The sequence below is a fragment of the Dendrobates tinctorius genome, unplaced genomic scaffold (genome assembly GCF_039654945.1).
Source record: "Dendrobates tinctorius isolate UK_male_01 unplaced genomic scaffold, ASM3965494v1 ptg000064l, whole genome shotgun sequence".
In the NCBI taxonomy this organism is placed as follows: domain Eukaryota; kingdom Metazoa; phylum Chordata; class Amphibia; order Anura; family Dendrobatidae; genus Dendrobates; species Dendrobates tinctorius.
In genome coordinates, this window is record NW_027361732.1 from 40092646 (window position 1) to 40110576 (window position 17931).

The following is a 17931-nucleotide window of genomic DNA, read 5'->3' on the forward strand; positions in this document are numbered from 1 at the left end:
CTGAAGAGATCAGGGGGCTGCGCGGTGAGATGGTGCAGCAACTGCAGCTGTTGGTGGGCTTTGGAGGTTTGATTCAGGCACAGGCTCAGCCAGAACCCAAGATATCTCTCCCAGACCGGTTTTCTGGAGGGAGAGATCAATTCTTGGTATTTCAGCAAGCCTGTAAATTATATTTCAGGCTGCGTCCTCGTTCTTCAGGGAGCGAAGAGCAACGGTGGGGATCATTATGTCCCTTTTGAGGGGGGATCCCCAATCCTGGGCCTTCTCCCTGCCGGACGATTCACCATCTTTAGAGTCCGTGGACGAGTTTTTTGCGGCTTTGGCGCTTGTGTATGGGGATCCTGATGGCGTCTCTCTGGCAGAATCCCGACTCCGTAGGTGTAAACAGGGAGCCCGGGTTGCTGAGGAGTACTGCTCTGAGTTTAGGAGATGGGCCACTAACACTCAGTGGAATGACCCTGCACTTAGGAGTCAATTTGTGCAGGGTCTGTCTCCAAAATTGCAGGACACTCTGGTGCAGTACGCCGCCCCCAGGTCGCTGGAGGCCGCCATGTCCCTCGCCATCCGGGTGGATAGACGCCTTAGGGAAGACAAACAAAATGATACACAAAATGTGCCCCCTGTAGTCCTCTCCGGGGGGGAGGACCCCCCGGTACGGTTGGTGGAACCCAGGCAGCCCGGTGTTGTTGGTACAAATAGGGGGTTGCCTGGGGTTCGCCGTGGTGGGGGGGTATGCTTTTCCTGTGGGAAGCCGGGCCATTTCATGGGAGCCTGCCCAGGGCATGCCAAGTCTCCGGATGAACCTATGCAAGTAGGAGGTGTTAGATTGTGTTCAGGCCTGCCTACGGTTCAGGGAGTGGTGTCGGCATGTTTTTTCTGTGGGCAGACTGGTCATTTCCTTAAGGCGTGCTCATTACGTGCCAAAATATCTGTGTCATCTCAGAAGCCACAGACCCCTGGTCGTTTGGAGGAAGGCAACCAGGGAGTGTACATTTCCTCCATTTTGCCCTCCCAAGGTATTATGTCAGCAGAAGTGTTTGCTGGCGGGGTACCGGAGGTGGTACCGGTGCTTGTGGACAGTGGAGCAGGAGTTAGTCTGGTGGATGCTCGTTTGTCCAGACTCATGGCCTGAAGTGTAGGACGCTGGCCCAACCTATAAGCGTCCAGGCCATTAACTCTGTTCCACTGAGCCAGGGGAGCCTTACCCAAGTCGTAGAAAACATCCATCTGCGTATAGGACATCATGAGGAGTCCTTGTCATGCTACGTCTTGGAGGGAATGCCAGTACCTATCGTTTTAGGCTTCCCCTGGCTAAAAAAACACAACCCGGGGATAGATTGGCGAGCAAGGGAAGTAGTCAGCTGGGGGCAGTCGTGTGAGGGCTGCTGCCTTGGGACTACTGTCTCTGCCGTCTCTCTTCATGGGACCCCTTCCTCTCCAGTGAGAGCAGCGATGGTGCGGCGGGAGAGTAGGGGCAAGTTTCAGCCCTCACCGCTAGCTAACCCTGTGAGAGGCAGACCTTGTGGTGGAAAGGGTTGGAGTGTGGTGTACCCTATGGTGTAGTTCAACGGTGTGAGTGTGGTGACACAGAGGGACGCCTCTGTTATCAGGTCCAGAATGAGTTCACCAATTTTATGACATAATGAATGTGTGCAATAAACGTTCAGGTCCGGACCTGTGTGTGAACGAGCATGTATGGGTGGCCACCAAAAAAACATCTTGTTGAAGAGTGTTGTGGAGCCTGATCAGCTCATAACAAAGATACTCATACATAAACTCGTTCCCCAGGTTGGCGCAGTGGAGATGAGTGATTCCTCCAAAATAAACTTTATTGCCAATACCAGCTGTGTGTTTGTCATAAATTTGAATTCAGGTGATGGTGGGGTGAACTCAGGGTCTGGCCGTCCCCGCTGTAGGGGTTTCCCTAATGAGGGGTGGTCTTGAGGGTCCAGAGGCCCCTCATTAAGGAGGGGGTACTGTCATGATCTGACAATTTTAAATTGGACAAAGTGAATTTTTTTTACTTTGTCAAGTGCAATGTGTGACGTGATTGCCCCCGGTGGCCATTGGAATTATCGCACGTGGTGTCTTTCATTCTAAGTTGCCCGGTGGTGGGGAGTGGTATCGCACCTTAGTGGTAGGTTTAATTGTAATTATAAATCAGGTGTGAGGCTCTATAAATGAGTCTCAGGGTATTCAAACATGGTTGGTGATAGTTGTTCATTTGCAACCAACCTTGGTGGTGGAAGGAGCTGGAGAGATTGCTCAGCTCAAGCTGAGTCCTGAAGTGGAAGGAGTCACCGAAGGGAGTTCTTTGCAGCGCTTACTGAACTTGGTGGCAGCTATTCAGGAGGAAGGCTGCAGTCGGTTGCTGGACTCTGTGCTGGAGCATTTGCACAGAGAGAGCTAAGTTTTCTATTTCCCCTGTTTGTGAATTTCCTTATGTGTGATCTAGTGCAGTGGTGGGATTAGTTTCCGCACCGGCCAATGCCCTAGCGAGGGACTAGGTTCAGGGCGAGTCAGGGCATAAGGTTCGCGTGCGGCGACAGGTGCGGAGCCTGTATAGGGAACGTAAGGAGTGCAGGGATGCTTCCTCAGGGGAGCTTAGGAGGTCTCCACGTCCCTATTTCCTATTACAGGGCCCACCACTGTAATTGTTCCTGTGTTTCCCCTTATTATTTAAATTCGCCAGCTGGAGGCGGGGTATCCAGTTTTACGTGTACTTTTTAAATTCGCCAGCTGGAGGCGGTGTATCCAGCTGCACGTCCCGGTATTATTTAAATTCGCCCCGCTGGAGGTGCTGTATCCAGGGTCACGTGTATCATAAATTTGCCCTGCTGGAGGCGCTGTGTCCAGTCACACGTTGACCATTACAGGCTCCTTATCCCTGTCCTTGTCTGCATGGCTCCTCATCCATGTCCTGGTATGCATGGCTCCTTATCCCTATCCTTGCATGCATGGCTCCTTATCTCCGTCCTTGTCTGCATGGCTCCTCATTGTCCTGGTATGCATGGCTCCTTATCCCTGTCCTTGTCTGCATGGCTCCTCATCCTTGTCCTGGTATGCATGGCTCCTTATCCCAGTCCTTTTATGCATGGCTCCTCATCCCTGTCCTAGTATGCATGGATCCTCATCCCTGTACTTTTATGCATGGTTCCTCATCCCTATCCTTGTATGCATTTCCCCCCATGAGAAAACATAAAAAAACTCCATTTACCTTCCCTGCTCACCCTCGCAGCATGTTGTTCCAGCTTTCAGCAGCGAAGACGCATGAAAGCTGTGATTGAAAATCATGGTTATTCCACAAAATATTGATTTCTGAACTCTTCCTGCATTAAAACATTGGTATTGTTGTTGCTAAATGATTATGAACCTGTTTTCTTTGCATTATTTGAGATCTGAAAGCACATTTTTTTTTCTTTTAATTTTGACCATTTTTCTTTGTCAGAAAAAAGTACAAAATTTATTGCTTGGAAATTTGGAGACATTTTTGCAGAAGGTTATAGACTAAAAGAACGAACAATTTACATTTTACTCAAAAATATACCAATAAAGAGAAAAATAAGACAAACTGAACATTTGAAAGTGGTCTCTGTTTTGCCAGAGCTGTACATTTTTTTTAAACTTTGTAACTATGGAGACACACAAGTCTGTACACGAGCTGTATGCGCAAAACTGCAGGACATCATTGTCTAAGTCTACTGGCAAACAGCGTATCTATTGCTTTTACATGTACAAAGTCCCTTCAATTTGCTTTTTAGTGGACTTAAAGGGATTGTCCAGTGAAAATAAGTTATCACCTATCTGCGTGATAAGTAATAGCTGATGGTTGGTTTGTGTCCTCTTGTTGGGACCTAAACCAGTTGCCAGAATTAGGAATTATTATCCATAGTAACTGTGGTGCAGTTCCGCTGTGGACCGTTGGACGTGCAGCAGGCTGACACACTATACAGGCTTTACTTTCTCTTGGAGAAGGTGAGTATAAATAACTTTACTATTTATACATTTTACCCGGATAAGACCCTATTGCGCTCTTGTCTCAACCTTTTAGTGCATACTATTACTGAATTATTATCCATGACAGGGATTTTTTTATCCCTGTTGCAAAATTGCGCAGTAGAACAGAGGCCCAACCTCTACTGCACTCATTCTCTGTAACTGTGGTTAAAATGGAGAAAATTTCCCATTCTTCCAATGGGTTCACGTCTCAGCGGTCAGGCACACACTGATCAAAAAGTTATCACCTCTCCTCTGGATAAGTCATAATTTCTTTTCACTGGACAACTGCTTTAAGTTATTAGATTGGGGACACGATGCAGGAAGCAAAATGATGTCATCTGTGTTCTCCAGCTTTATAATGATAAAATGCTAGCTTTCATTGTAAGCCTAAATGTAGAAAAAATAATGGAGTGTTTGCAATGGGTATTGCCGGGAGAAGTCTACATCCTTGATTAATTAATTTAAGAATTAATTAGGATGTTGAGGATAGGTCTATCAAGCTATTGACTGAATCCAAAAGCAACAAGCAGAAACCTGAAGAAAGATCGTGGTTCTAATACATGATGTGACTGTGTCCCAGTGCCAGAAAAGACAATCTTTACTTACATCAGAAATGACAGAAAAGTAAAAGACGGTAACTTTTTAGGATGACTCTACCTATACATGCATAATACTTCAATAATTTCAATCTTAAAATACTACTAAAATTACTGTAAGATATTCTTCATCTTTTTCCAGTCCTTTTTATAACAATATTTTAATATTTTAGGCATTTTTTTATTGCAAAATTACCTTAAATTACCTCAAAGATTTTACACTTGAAAGTACGGTATATCTAAATTCAGCACATTATTTTCGAAGCATGTACACTTTTGTTTAAGAAAAAATGTGATTGCTATTTCTTAATGCTGCCAGCTTACAGAGAGATTAATAGCACATTTGACCTGGCAGTTTTCTGACACTAGGAAAATTGAGAAAAATGATGGTCCAAAATCCTGACAAAGGATTTGATAACTTTATTTATAACTAATGCATCATATAAGTTGTCCTACTTTACTACTGCACTGCAAACAAAAATCATGGGTACGAAAGCGACCAAATATTTTGATTGTCATTGAGAAAATATTATAGCAGGTAAACTATGGAAAGATAATAACAAATACATGTCTAGTTAACATAGTATATCACAAACTGTATTAACACAGTGAGCCATGCTCAGCTAAACCAAGCTAAAGCCCCCGTTACACACTGTGATATCGCTAGCAATATCGCTGTAAAGTCACCGATTTTGTGACGTTGCAGCAATATTGCTAGCGATATCGCTGCATGTGATACTTACCTCCGACCGGCTCCCCCGCTGATTATCGCTGATCGCGCAAGAAGCTCCTGGACCATTCCTCGTCGGTCACTTCCTGCGGCGCTTCCTGCTGTGAAGACGAGCGACGCGTGGAGGAGGGCGGGAGGACGCAGGATCGCCGCGTCTGACAGGTAAGTAGCGATCCCCGTCCCCAGAGATGTCGCTGGTGAGATCTGCCTGTGTGGCAGCTCACTAGCGACCACCTAGCGATGCACCAGCGATCCTGACCGCGTCATATCGCTGGTCGGGATCGCTGGTGCATCGCTAGGTGTAACTGTACCCTAAGACATCCACATACCAGTGATTCTCTCCATGATTATTCTTTTAACCCCTTGACGACATATGACGTATCTATACATCATAGGTTGTGTCCTTGCATTCCATACAAGCTCCACTGCTGAGCCTGCACATTTTCCGACATGTCAACTGATTTCATGTGCCCCTAACAGCTGTCGGTGGAATTGCGATCCCGCGGCTGTTAATATATTAAATGTCACTGTCAATCTCCGACAGCGGCATTTAACATGGCTGCGCCAAAAGCGCTTCGCTAATCCCGCCCATCGGCAACCGTGGCACATGACAGTGGGGTGCTGATGGACTGGCATGACAATCCAAGTTCTGGAGACCCCTGTGGTTGTCCTTTTTAATCTATTATGAGTGCCACCTTGTGGTCGGCACTTATAGCACATGGTAATCTTAGCTACGCATAGCAGGGTAAAAGCCCTCTTATGTGAGGCACAGGCAATCTGATGATCACATTTTCTAGTCTCCATTGGAGACTATTGATGCAAATAACAGGCAAAAAATGAAAAAAAATATAAAAAAATTAAAAATTTTCAACTCATCCCCCATTCAAAATAAAATATTAAAAATAAAAAATACACATATTTGGTATCACTGTGGTCAAAAACACCCATTATAGCAAAAGTTAAAAAATCTAAAAAATACATGAATCCGATAGGTAAACGGCGTAACGAAAAAAAAATCAAAACGCAAGAATTACATTTTCTTGGTCGCCGTAACATTGCAATAAAATGCAATATCAAAAGATTGCATCTACTCCAAAATGGTATCAATAAAAATGCACAAAAAGTAAGTCCTCACTCAGCCCCAGATCCTGAAAAATGGAGATGCTACGGGTCTTGGAATATGGCGCCCTTTTCTTTTGCAAACTTTGGGGGGTTTTTCCCACTTAAGTATAAAAGAAATTATACTGTACATGTTTGACATCTGTGAACTTTTAATGACCTGGAGAGTCATAATGACAGGTCAGCTTTATCGTTTAGTGAATATGGTAAAAGGAAAACAAGAACAATTGTGGGATTGCACTGTTTTTGCAATTTTAATTTTTTTCCTGTTTTATAGTACATGATATAGTAAAACCAATGGTGTCATTCAAAAGTACAACTTATCCCGCAAAGAACAAGCCCTCTCATGGCCATATTTACAGAAAAATAAAAATGCTATGGCTTTGGAAAGATAGGGAGCAAAAAACAGAAATGCAAAAACATAGACCCCCAAGGTCGTAAAGGGGATAAAGAGATTGTCCACTTAAAAGAGTTCCTTCATTAAGTATTTTCAGTTTGATATATCCGGTACTATGGGTGATCATCAATTTCCATAGTCCCCAAAGGGGATGGGCCACTCTAAGCATAATACAGAATTCACACATGGGAAGAACATGCTGCCCAATCTAAATAAACATCAAAAAGAATAAGATTAAAAAATCCTTTTATTAGACATCACATAAAACCACAAAATCATAGTAATAGTAGATGAAGTAATCAGTGTTTGGGAGACAAAAACAGAATCCCCAGAACTAATTCATAGCCAAGGCACAAATGAAGTGCACCATAAGAAATATTCCTAAAAAGAAGGAGGGCAGAAAAATGCCCATGTCATGACCTCTCCCCATGTATACAAATAACACGTCTCTTAGAATCCCATAAATGTTCAAAATATATACATATCTAAATGCAAAATACAGAGACTGCAAGTAAGACAGCACTGTGGCCAACATGCATGGAGACGCCTGCCAGTGGGGCTGTGCCTTCCCTTCTGAATAAAGTGACGGTGCAGATCAAAGTGCCATATCGTCCTTACCCATATGGGTGAATATCTAAGTTCCAGGAACGTGCCCCGACGCACGTTTTGCCTATCTGGCTTCCTCAGGGGGCAGTGTGGATAGGTGTGCTAGCCACATCTAAATACCCTGCCTACAGGTGCGCGATATCAGCCGCGAGGACGCGGCGCATGAGGGGCGGAGCTAACACAGGCACCGCGTCACCGCCGGCCCTCCAACGGCGGCGCTGGTCAGGAGAAATCTCCAGTGACGTCAGTACCCAGCGCAGTCACATGAGGAGGCCTTGGGCAACGCGAGACTGTGGAGTCGCCGCGTCAGACATCTTGGTTTCTGGCAAACAGATGGGCACCAGTGTCCGGTGTACAGCCAAATGTGGCCTTGCTAGTAAATCACATAAACGAATAATAAGATATAGAGTGTAAGAGGCGATGCAAGGAGACAGAAATAAAGGAGAAAACAAAGGAAAACCAAAATGAGGGAACGAAACAAAACGGGAGAATGGAAAAGAAAAAGGGGAGGAGGGGAAAGACAAAAGGGAAGAGGGGAGGGGGAGGGCCACAAGAAGAGAGGTGACTGACAGATAAAAAAACATCCCATTACTACCTAAATCTCTTAGACAGAGATGTTACAGATTGTATATGAACGCCACCTACATAATATTGAAGGATTGAATGTCACTCCCAGAAGGTTCCTAACAAAAGAATAAAAAAAGCACAACATCCATTGCATCTGGTATGAGTAATTAACTTCAACCCTCCTAAAAAAGTTTTGGATGGAAAAATCATCCACAGCAAATAGACAATGATCCATTGAGCAATATTAACATTACATATATAGTAAAAGTCACACTATGCAAATAACCAAAGCTCAAGAATCACACAAACAGGTAAGGGGATTTGTATGTCCAAAGTAGGTCTTCCAATGTATGATTCATCCTCCTGAGATTGAAGAGCTAATCCACCGGAACCAGAACCATCAGTTGCCATCAGTCATTCATGCACAGAATGCGATCATCATAAACGGTCACTATGATAATTGTGAAATAAAAATAAATAAAATTAAAAACAGCACACCATAAATTAAAATGGAAACAGAGGAAAAGAAAAAGGAAAAGAGGGGGTGTCAAGAGTCCAATTACAAAAAACATGCAAAGGATAATTTTTCATTAAGGCCCCTAGGTGCCATGGTTTGTAGGGTGACGATCCATCGGCACTCAAGCTGCGCCAGTGTACGTTTGAGGTCTCCACCTCTGATACCCCCACGTACACGGTCAATGCCTATGAATTTAAGGCCCGTGGGGTTACACTTGTGGCGCAGCTTGAAGTTTCGAGGGACCGTCTTGAGCATCACAGGGTCCACGACTTCCTCAGCTGCCCTGATGTCTCTAATGTGCTCTATAACGCGAACCCGAAGTTCCCGCGAGGTCAACCCCACATATCTCAATCCACATGGACATGTGGCGAGATAAATCACGTAACATGTACTTCCTGATATATAGCTGGAAATCCGATGGCACCCACCTCCCTCAGCATTAGAAAAAGAGGTAGCCCGAAGGATATTCTTACAGGCCAAACAGGAGCCACATGGGTAACAGCCCTGTTTCTGCATACCAGCACCAAAAGGGTCCGGAGGATTGGCCACATAGTGACTACGCACTAGAATATCCCGCAGATTTTGTGGTCTTCTAGCTGTTAGAAGGGGACGTTCTGGCAAAATCGTTCTAAGTAACGGGTCTGATCTTAAAACCGGCCAATGTCGAGTCATGATTTCCCGTATTTTGGACCAGTGATTAAAAGTGGATATAAATCTAATGGGTTGATTCCCATTCGCCCCTTTACGTTTCACCCCCAATAGTTGACTCCGTGGGGTTCGCTTGGCCCGTAGGTAACCCCTTTTAATTGATCTCCTGCTATAACCCTGGTCACAGAACCGCTGGGAAAGGTCCCGAGCCTGCTCCTCAAAAATCACATCAGTAGCACAGATGCGTTTTAATCTCAAAAATTGGCCAGTTGGGATGGCATGGATCGTAGAAGATGTATGTGCAGATGTTGCATGTAAAATTGCATTAACCGAGGTCTCCTTACAGAAGACGTCGGTGAGCACTGAACCACCCTCAGAAACTATGATTTTAATGTCCAGGAAGTCAATAGTTTCCCTGGAACATTTGTATCTTAGTTTGATATTTAGATTGTTCTTATTGAGATTACTGATGAATTCGTGAAGAGCATGCTCGGGACCCTGCCATATAAACAAGATGTCGTCAATATATCTGTACCAGCACAGCACATGGGAAGCGGCACACATGCCATCCCTGAACAACTCCCTCTCCCAGTGGCCGAGAAAGAGATTGGCGTAGGATGGCGCACATGCCGCCCCCATGGCTGTGCCGCGCTTCTGTAGATAGTACCTATCCTTAAATGTGAAGAAATTATGTAACAAGATAAATTCAAGCAGCTCCATGACCAAGGAACGCAGGGAAAGATCCAAATCACCCATACCAAGAAAAAAGTGTACAGCCTCCAGTCCGTCTACATGATTGATGCTGGTATACAGAGACTCAACGTCGGCCGTCACCAAAAGCATATCTGGCTCCAATATCAACCCATCTATTTTACTCAGGACGTCCAAAGTGTCCCTGACATAGGAGGGCAAGGTCTCGACAATAGGATGTAAATAATATTCGATAAACTTGCAAATCGGATTACACAGCCCTCCCATGCCAGAGACAATAGGACGCCCAGGGGGCTCAATCGGATCTTTGTGAATTTTGGGTAATAAATAGAAGGTGGGTACCACCGGATTAGTCACCAACAACCCATCGCAAACTTTTTTAGGAATAATTCCTTGGGAAAAGGCCCTCTCCACAATGTCCAAAATAGCCCCCGAAAATTCCTTCATAGGGCTATTTGGGAGGAGTGTATTGGAGTCCCGATCCCTCAATTGTCTATAGACTTCCCTTTCATACTTCACTGTCGGACAGACCACCACATTTCCCCCCTTGTCCGGTGGTTTTATTACTACATCACGTAGATCTCTTAATTGTCTTAGGGCTTCTCTCTGTTTCTTAGTGAGATTATCACCCCTCCACTGTTTTGGAATTGTGCGAAAATCCTCCAGCACAAGTTGGTTGAAAATCTCCACCTGTGGGAATAAAGAGAAGGGGGGAAAAGTGGTGGATCTCGGACAGATTGAAGTAGGGAAAGTACCTGATGTATTGGGGGAACTCTCTCGTTCCAATTCTTCCAAAATGGATAGAGCCTCCTGTTCCTCAGTTGAGTTCAGACCCAAGTTATTAGAAGTTTTCATATGTAGTTTCCGGAGGACTATCTTTCTTAGAAAGAGCTGTAAGTCCTTCATTGCTGCAAAAAAGTCAAACCTGTTAGAGGGGACAAAAGTCAAACCCAACCCCAAAACATCTAATTGTGCCTCTGTCAGATTGTGACTTGATAGGTTGATTACCTCCAATTTATTATTTTTTGACTTCTTTTCCAATGATTGGGGTGGTGTCATTTTGCGTTTATTTTGAGTCTTCTGACGTTGTGTACCCAATCGATTGTGGCCCATCCTAACATTTTGCATCAAACTCAAATGGCTGCTAGAAGCAGCCTCTTCATCAACCGATGATATTGATGAAAATGAATTCCTATGTGTCCTATTTTGTGGGCCCAATTGTTTCTTGTGATTCCTCCTCCATCTATATACATGATTCATCTTAAAATCAGATACATCTCTTTGATATATTTTAGATTTGGAGGCCTGAGTATGCTGATACCTGATATGTGGGGGGGAACCACTGTTTCGGCGCATGGCAGAGCTCAGAAGGGAAGGAGCGCCGTTTGACTTTTTCAATACAAAATTGGCTGGAATTCAGATCGGACGCCATGTCACGTTAGGAGAGCCCCTGATGTACCTTAACAGTGGAAACCCCCCACAATTGACCCCATTTTGGAAACTAGTCCCCCCAAGGAACTTATCTAGATATGTGTTGAGAGCTTTGAACTCACAAGGGCTTCACAGAAGTTTATAACGCACAGTGGTACAATTAAAAAAATCATTATTTTTTCCACAAAAATGATCTTTCACCTCCAATTTTTATTTTCCCAAGGGTAACAGGACCCTAAAAGGTATTGTGCAATTTGTCCTGAGTATGCTGACACCCCATATGTGGGTGTAAATGACTATTTGGGCGCATGGCAGAGCTCAGAACGGAAGCAGCGCCACTTGACTTTTTTGGCTTGAATTGAGATCGAACACCATGTCGCGATTGGAAAATCCCTGATGTACCAAAACAGTGGAAACCCCCCACAAATGACACCATTTTGGAAACTAGACCCCCCTAGAAACTTATCTAGATGTGTGGTGAGCACTTTGAACCCCACAGTGCTTCACAGAAGTTTATAATGCCTGGGCGTGAAAATAAAAAAATCGTATTTTTTCAACAAACATGATCTTTTAGTCCTCATTTTTTTATTTTCCTAAGGGTAACAGGAGAAATTGGACCCCAAAAGTTGTTGTCCAATTTGTCCTAAGTACGCTGATACCCAATATGTGGGAGAAAACTACTGTATGGTTACACGTCGGGGCTCAGAATGGAAGTAGTAACATTTTGTAATGCAGACTTTGATGGAATGCTCTGTGGGTGTCATGTTGCCTTTGGAGAGCCTCTAATGTACCTAAACAGTAGAAACCCCCCACAAATGACACCATTTTGGAAACTAGACCCCATAAGGAACTTATCTAGATGTGTGGTGAGCACTTTGAACTCCCAAGGGCTTCACAGAAGTTTATAATGCCCGGGCATGAAAATAAAAAAATCGTATTTTTTCCACAAACATGATCATTTAGTCCCCAATTTTTTAATTTTCCCAAGGGTAACAGGAGAAATTGGACCCCAATAGTTGTTGTCCAATTTGTCCTGAGTACACTGATACCTCATTTGTGGGAGAAAACTACTGTATGGGCACACGTCGGGGCTCGGAAGGGAAGAAGGGAAGTAGTGACGTTTTGGAATGCAGACTTTGATGGAATGGTCTGCGGATGTCATGTGCGTTTGGAGAGCCCCTGATGTACCTAAACTATTGAAACTCCCCACAATTGACCAGATTTTGGAAACTAGACCCCCCACGGAACTAATATAGATGTGTGGTGAGCAGTTTGAACCCCCAAGTGCTTTACAGAAGTTTATAACGCATGGGCGTGAAAAAAAATCATTTTTTCCACAAAAATGATATTTTTGCCCCCAATTTTTTATTTTCCTAAGGGTAACAGGAGAAATTGGACCCCAAAAGTTGTATTGCAATTTGTCTTGAGTAGGCTTATACCCTATATGTGGGGGTAAAACACTGTTTGGACGCATGGCAGAGCTTGGAAGGGAAGGTGCACCATTTGACTTTTTCAATGCAGAATTGGCTGGAATTGAGATCAGACGCCATGTTGCATTTGGAGAGCACCTGATGTGCCCAAACAGTGGAAACCCCCAATTATAACTCCAACCCTAACCCCAACACACCCCTAACCCTAATCTCAGCCCTAACTCTAGCACTAGCCTTAACCCTAGCCCTAACCCTAGCCCTAGCCCAAATGGGAAAATGGAAATAAATACATTATCTTTTAATGTTATTATTTTTCCCTAACTAAGGGGGTGATAAAGGGGGGTTTGATTAACTATTTATGGCGGGGTTTTATGTTTGGCAGCTGTCATATGCTAAAAGACGCTTTTTATTGAAAAAATAGTTTTTGCATCACCACATATTGAAAGCTATAATTTTTCCATATTTTGACCCACCGAGTCATGTGAGGTCTTATTTTTTGCGGGACGAGTTGACGTCTGGGAAAGTGACATCTTTTGATCGCTTTTTATTCCAATTTTTCGAACGCAGAATGATCAAAAACCAGCGTTTCATGAATTTCTTTTGAGGGGTGCGTTTAAGCCATTCCGCCTGCGGTAAAATTGATAAAGCGGTTTTATTCTTCGGGTCAGTATGGTTAAAGCGATACCTCATTTGTGTAGTTTTTTATGGTTTGGCGCTTTTATGCAATGAAAACAATTTTATATAAAAAATTATTATTTTTGCATCGCTTTATTCTGCGAGCTATAACTTTTTTATTTTTTTGCTGATGATGCTGTATGGCAGCTCATTTTTTTGCGGGACAAGATGACGTTTTCAGCGGTACCATGGATATTTATATGCATCTTTCTGATCGCACATTATTGCACTTTTTGTTCGGCGGTATGATAATAAATCATTATTTTTTGCTTCGTTTTTTAATTTTATTTTTTAAGGGGTTAACTAATTTGACAGTTTTATAGGGCGGGTCGTTACAGTGCGGTGATACCAAATATGTGTACTTTTATTGGGTTTTTTTATTTCCAAAAAATGAATTTGTTAGGGAATATATTTTTTTTTTATTTATTTAGCGATTTTTTAAAATTATTTTTACACTTTTTTTTAACTTTATTACATTGTCCCAGGGGGGACATAGCTGTCATGTGACAGATCGCTGATCTGTCACATCACAGATCACTGTGACAGGTCAGCGATCTGTCACAGGCACTGCACAAGGATTCCTCGTGCCTGCGCTTTGCAGGCACTGAGGAAGCCAGCTCCCTGCAGGCCGCCGAAGGTCCCCGTCGCCATCTTGGATTCGGGGACCTGCAGGGATGGAGCCCCCCGCAGCAGCGCTGCACATTGCGCTGCTGTGGGGGGGCTCAGGGAAGCACGGAGGGACCCCCCTCCTTGCCGATGCTTCCCTTTAACCCCCGGTACACCACGATCGTGTTTGATCGTGGTGTGCAAGGGGTTAACGTGTCGGGGGTGGTCCATGACCGCCCCTGACACATTGTGCCGGGTGTCAGCTGTCATAATCAGCTGACACCGGCCGCGATCAGCGGCGCTCACCACGTGGGTGCCGCTGATCGCTGTGATGTACTATCCTGTCCCTGGGAATTAAGTCCCAGGGCACATGGACGGGATAGTACGTCACATGGCAGAAAGGGGTTAAGTACATTTTTATTGAGAAAAAAGGTATCAAACTATAAAAAGTGAGTAAAAAATAAAAATTTCAATTTGAACCCACCCTTCAACCACATTCAGAGGGGAAAAGAGAAAAAATAAATCAACAATTATTTACTAAATACCTGAATATTCATCTGTGGGCTTATCAGAGAGATATAGGCCTATCGCATTAATAATGGCATTTCTAATTCTAGTCTAAATTAAATTTGGCCAGGCAAAACATGAGACAAATTCATGAAATTGTGACATGACCTTTAATAATTTTGTGCAACTTTGGGCTTTTTGTGCACAAGATTGGAATGTGGTCAGATGACATATAATTCTGCTCTAGTCTACAATACTGTGCAATATTTTAGGCAGTTATGGAAATAATGCAGCAAAGTAAAAATGCTTTAGGCATGGTTCACATTTGCATTCAGGAGGGCTGCGGAGAGCTGCCTACTTCCTCCCTGAAGCTCCGCCTACTTCTGTAGGCATCCTGCATTTCCCTGCAAAGAGTATAAGTATTTCCGGCACTCAAAAGAAGTATATGCAGAGAAAATTTATTTGTACAATGTTTCTCTCAAACTCGTGTGACGTTTCGGTCTACAACTCAGACCTTCACCAGACTGGGAACAAAAGACAGAAAAAATACAAAAATCCATTAAAAACATAAAAACCACTGTGTTTTAGAATCAATATTACACAGGCTAATGAAAGAAGAGAATCATCATACAGTTGTGGCCAAAAATATTGACACCCCTGCAATTCTGTCAGATAATACTCAGTTTCTTCCTGAAAATGATTGCAAACACAAATTCTTTGGTAGTATTATCTTCATTTAATTTGTCTTAAATGAAAAAACACAAAAGAGAATGAAGCAAAAAGCAAAACATTGATCATTTCACACAAAACTCCAAAAATGGGCCAGACAAAAGTATTGGCACCCTAATACTTGGTTGCACAACCTTTAGCCAAAATAACTGCGACCAACCGCTTCCGGTAACCATCAATGAGTTTCTTACAATGCTCTGCTGGAATTTTAGACCATTCTTCTTTGGCAAACTGCTCTAGGTCCCTGAAATTTGAAGGGTGCCTTCTCCAAACTGCCATTTTTAGATCTCTCCACAGGTGTTCTATGGGATTCCGGTCTGGACTCTTTGCTGGCCACCTTAGAAGTCTCCAGTGCTTTCTCTCAAACCATTTTCTAGTGCTTTTTGAATTGTGTTTTGGGTCATTGTCCTGCTGGAAGACCCATGACCTCTGAGGGAGACCCAGCTTTCTCACACTGGGCCCTACATTATGCTGCAAAATTTGTTGGTAGTCTTCTGACTTCATAATGCCATGCACACGGTCAAGCAGTCCAGTGCCAGAGGTAGCAAAGCAACCCCAAAACATCAGGGAACCTCCGCCATGTTTGACTGTAGGGACCGTGTTCTTTTCTTTTACTGCCTCTTTTTTTCTCCTGTAAACTCTATGTTGATGCCTTTGCCCAAAAAGCTCTACTTTTGTCTCATCTGACCAGAGAACATTCTTCCAAAACGTTTTAGGCTTTTTCAGGTAAGTTTTGGCAAACTCCAGCCTGGCTTTTTTATGTCTCGGGGTAAGAAGTGGGGTCTTCCTGGGTCTCCTACCATACAGTCCCTTTTCATTCAGATGCTGACGGATAGTATGGGTTGACACTGTTGTACCCTCGGACTGCAGGGCAGCTTGAACTAGTTTGAATGTTAGTCGAGGTTCTTTATCCAACATCCGCACAATCTTGCATTGAAATCTCTTGTCAATTTTTCTTTTCCGTCCACATCTAGGGAGGTTAGCCACAGTGCCATGGGCTTTAAACTTCTTGATGACGCTGCGCACGGTAGACACAGGAACATTCATGTCTTTGGAGATGGACTTGTAGCCTTGAGATTGCTCATGCTTCCTCACAATTTGGTTTCTCAAGTCCTCAGATAGTTCTTTGGTCTTCTTTCTTTTCTCCATGCTCAATGTGGTACACATAAGGACACAGGACAGAGGTTGAGTCAACTTTAATCCATGTCAGCTGGCTGCAAGTGTGATTTAGTTATTGCCAACACCGATTAGGTGCCACAGGTAAGTTACAGGTGCTGTTAATTACACAAATTAGAAAAGCATCACATGATTTTTCAAACAGTGCCAATACTTTTGTCCACCCTCTTTTTTATGTTTGGTGTGGAATTATATCCAATTTGGCATTAGGACAATTCTTTTTGTGTTTTTTAATTTAAGACAAATTAAATGAAGATAATAATACCAAATAATTTGTGTTTGCAATCATTTTCAGGAAGAAACTGAGTATTACCTGACAGAATTGCAGGGGTGTCAATACTTTTGGCCACAACTGTAGATGTATAAATACAGTGGGGCAAAAAAGTATTTGGTCAGTCAGCAATAGTGCAAGTTCCACCACTTAAAAAGATGAGAGGCGTCTGTAATTTACATCATAGGTAGACCTCAACTATGGGAGACAAACTGAGAAAAAAAAATCCAGAAAATCACATTGTCTGTTTTTTTTTCATTTTATTTGCATATTATGGTGGAAAATAAGTATTTGGTCAGAAACAAAATTTCATCTCAATACTTTGTGATATATCCTTTGTTGGCAATGACAGAGGTCAAACGTTTTCTGTAAGTCTTCACAAGGTTGCCACACACTGTTGTTGGTATGTTGGCCCATTCCTCCATGCAGATCTCCTCTAGAGCAGTGATGTTTTTGGCTTTTCGCTTGGCAACACAGACTTTCAACTCCCTCCAAAGGTTTTATATAGGGTTGAGATCTGGAGACTGGCTAGGCCACTCCAGGACCTTGAAATGCTTCTTACGAAGCCACTCCTTCGTTGCCCTGGCGGTGTGCTTTGGATCATTGTCATGTTGAAAGACCCAGCCACGTTTCATATTCAATGCCCTTGCTGATGGAAGGAGGTTTGCACTCAAAATCTCACGATACATGGCCCCATTCATTCTTTCATGTACTCGGATCAGTCGTCCTGGCCCCTTTGCAGAGAAACAGCCCCAAAGCATGATGTTTCCACCACCATGCTTTACAGTAGGTATGGTGTTTGATGGATGCAACTCAGTATACTTTTTCCTCCAAACACGACAAGTTGTGTTTCTACCAAACAGTTCCAGTTTGGTTTCATCAGACCATAGGACATTCTCCCAAAACTCCTCTGGATCATCCAAATGCTCTCTAGCAAACTTCAGACGGGCCCGGACATGTACAGGCTTAAGCAGTGGGACACGTCTGGCACTGCAGGATCTGAGTCCATGGTGGCGTAGTGTGTTACTTATGGTAGGCCTTGTTACATTGGTCCCAGCTCTCTGCAGTTCATTCACTAGGTCCCCCCGCGTGGTTCTGGGATTTTTGCTCACCGTTCTTGTGATCATTCTGACCCCACGGGGTGGGATTTTGCGTGGAGCACCAGATCGAGGGAGATTATCAGTGGTCTTGTATGTCTTCCATTTTCTAATTATTG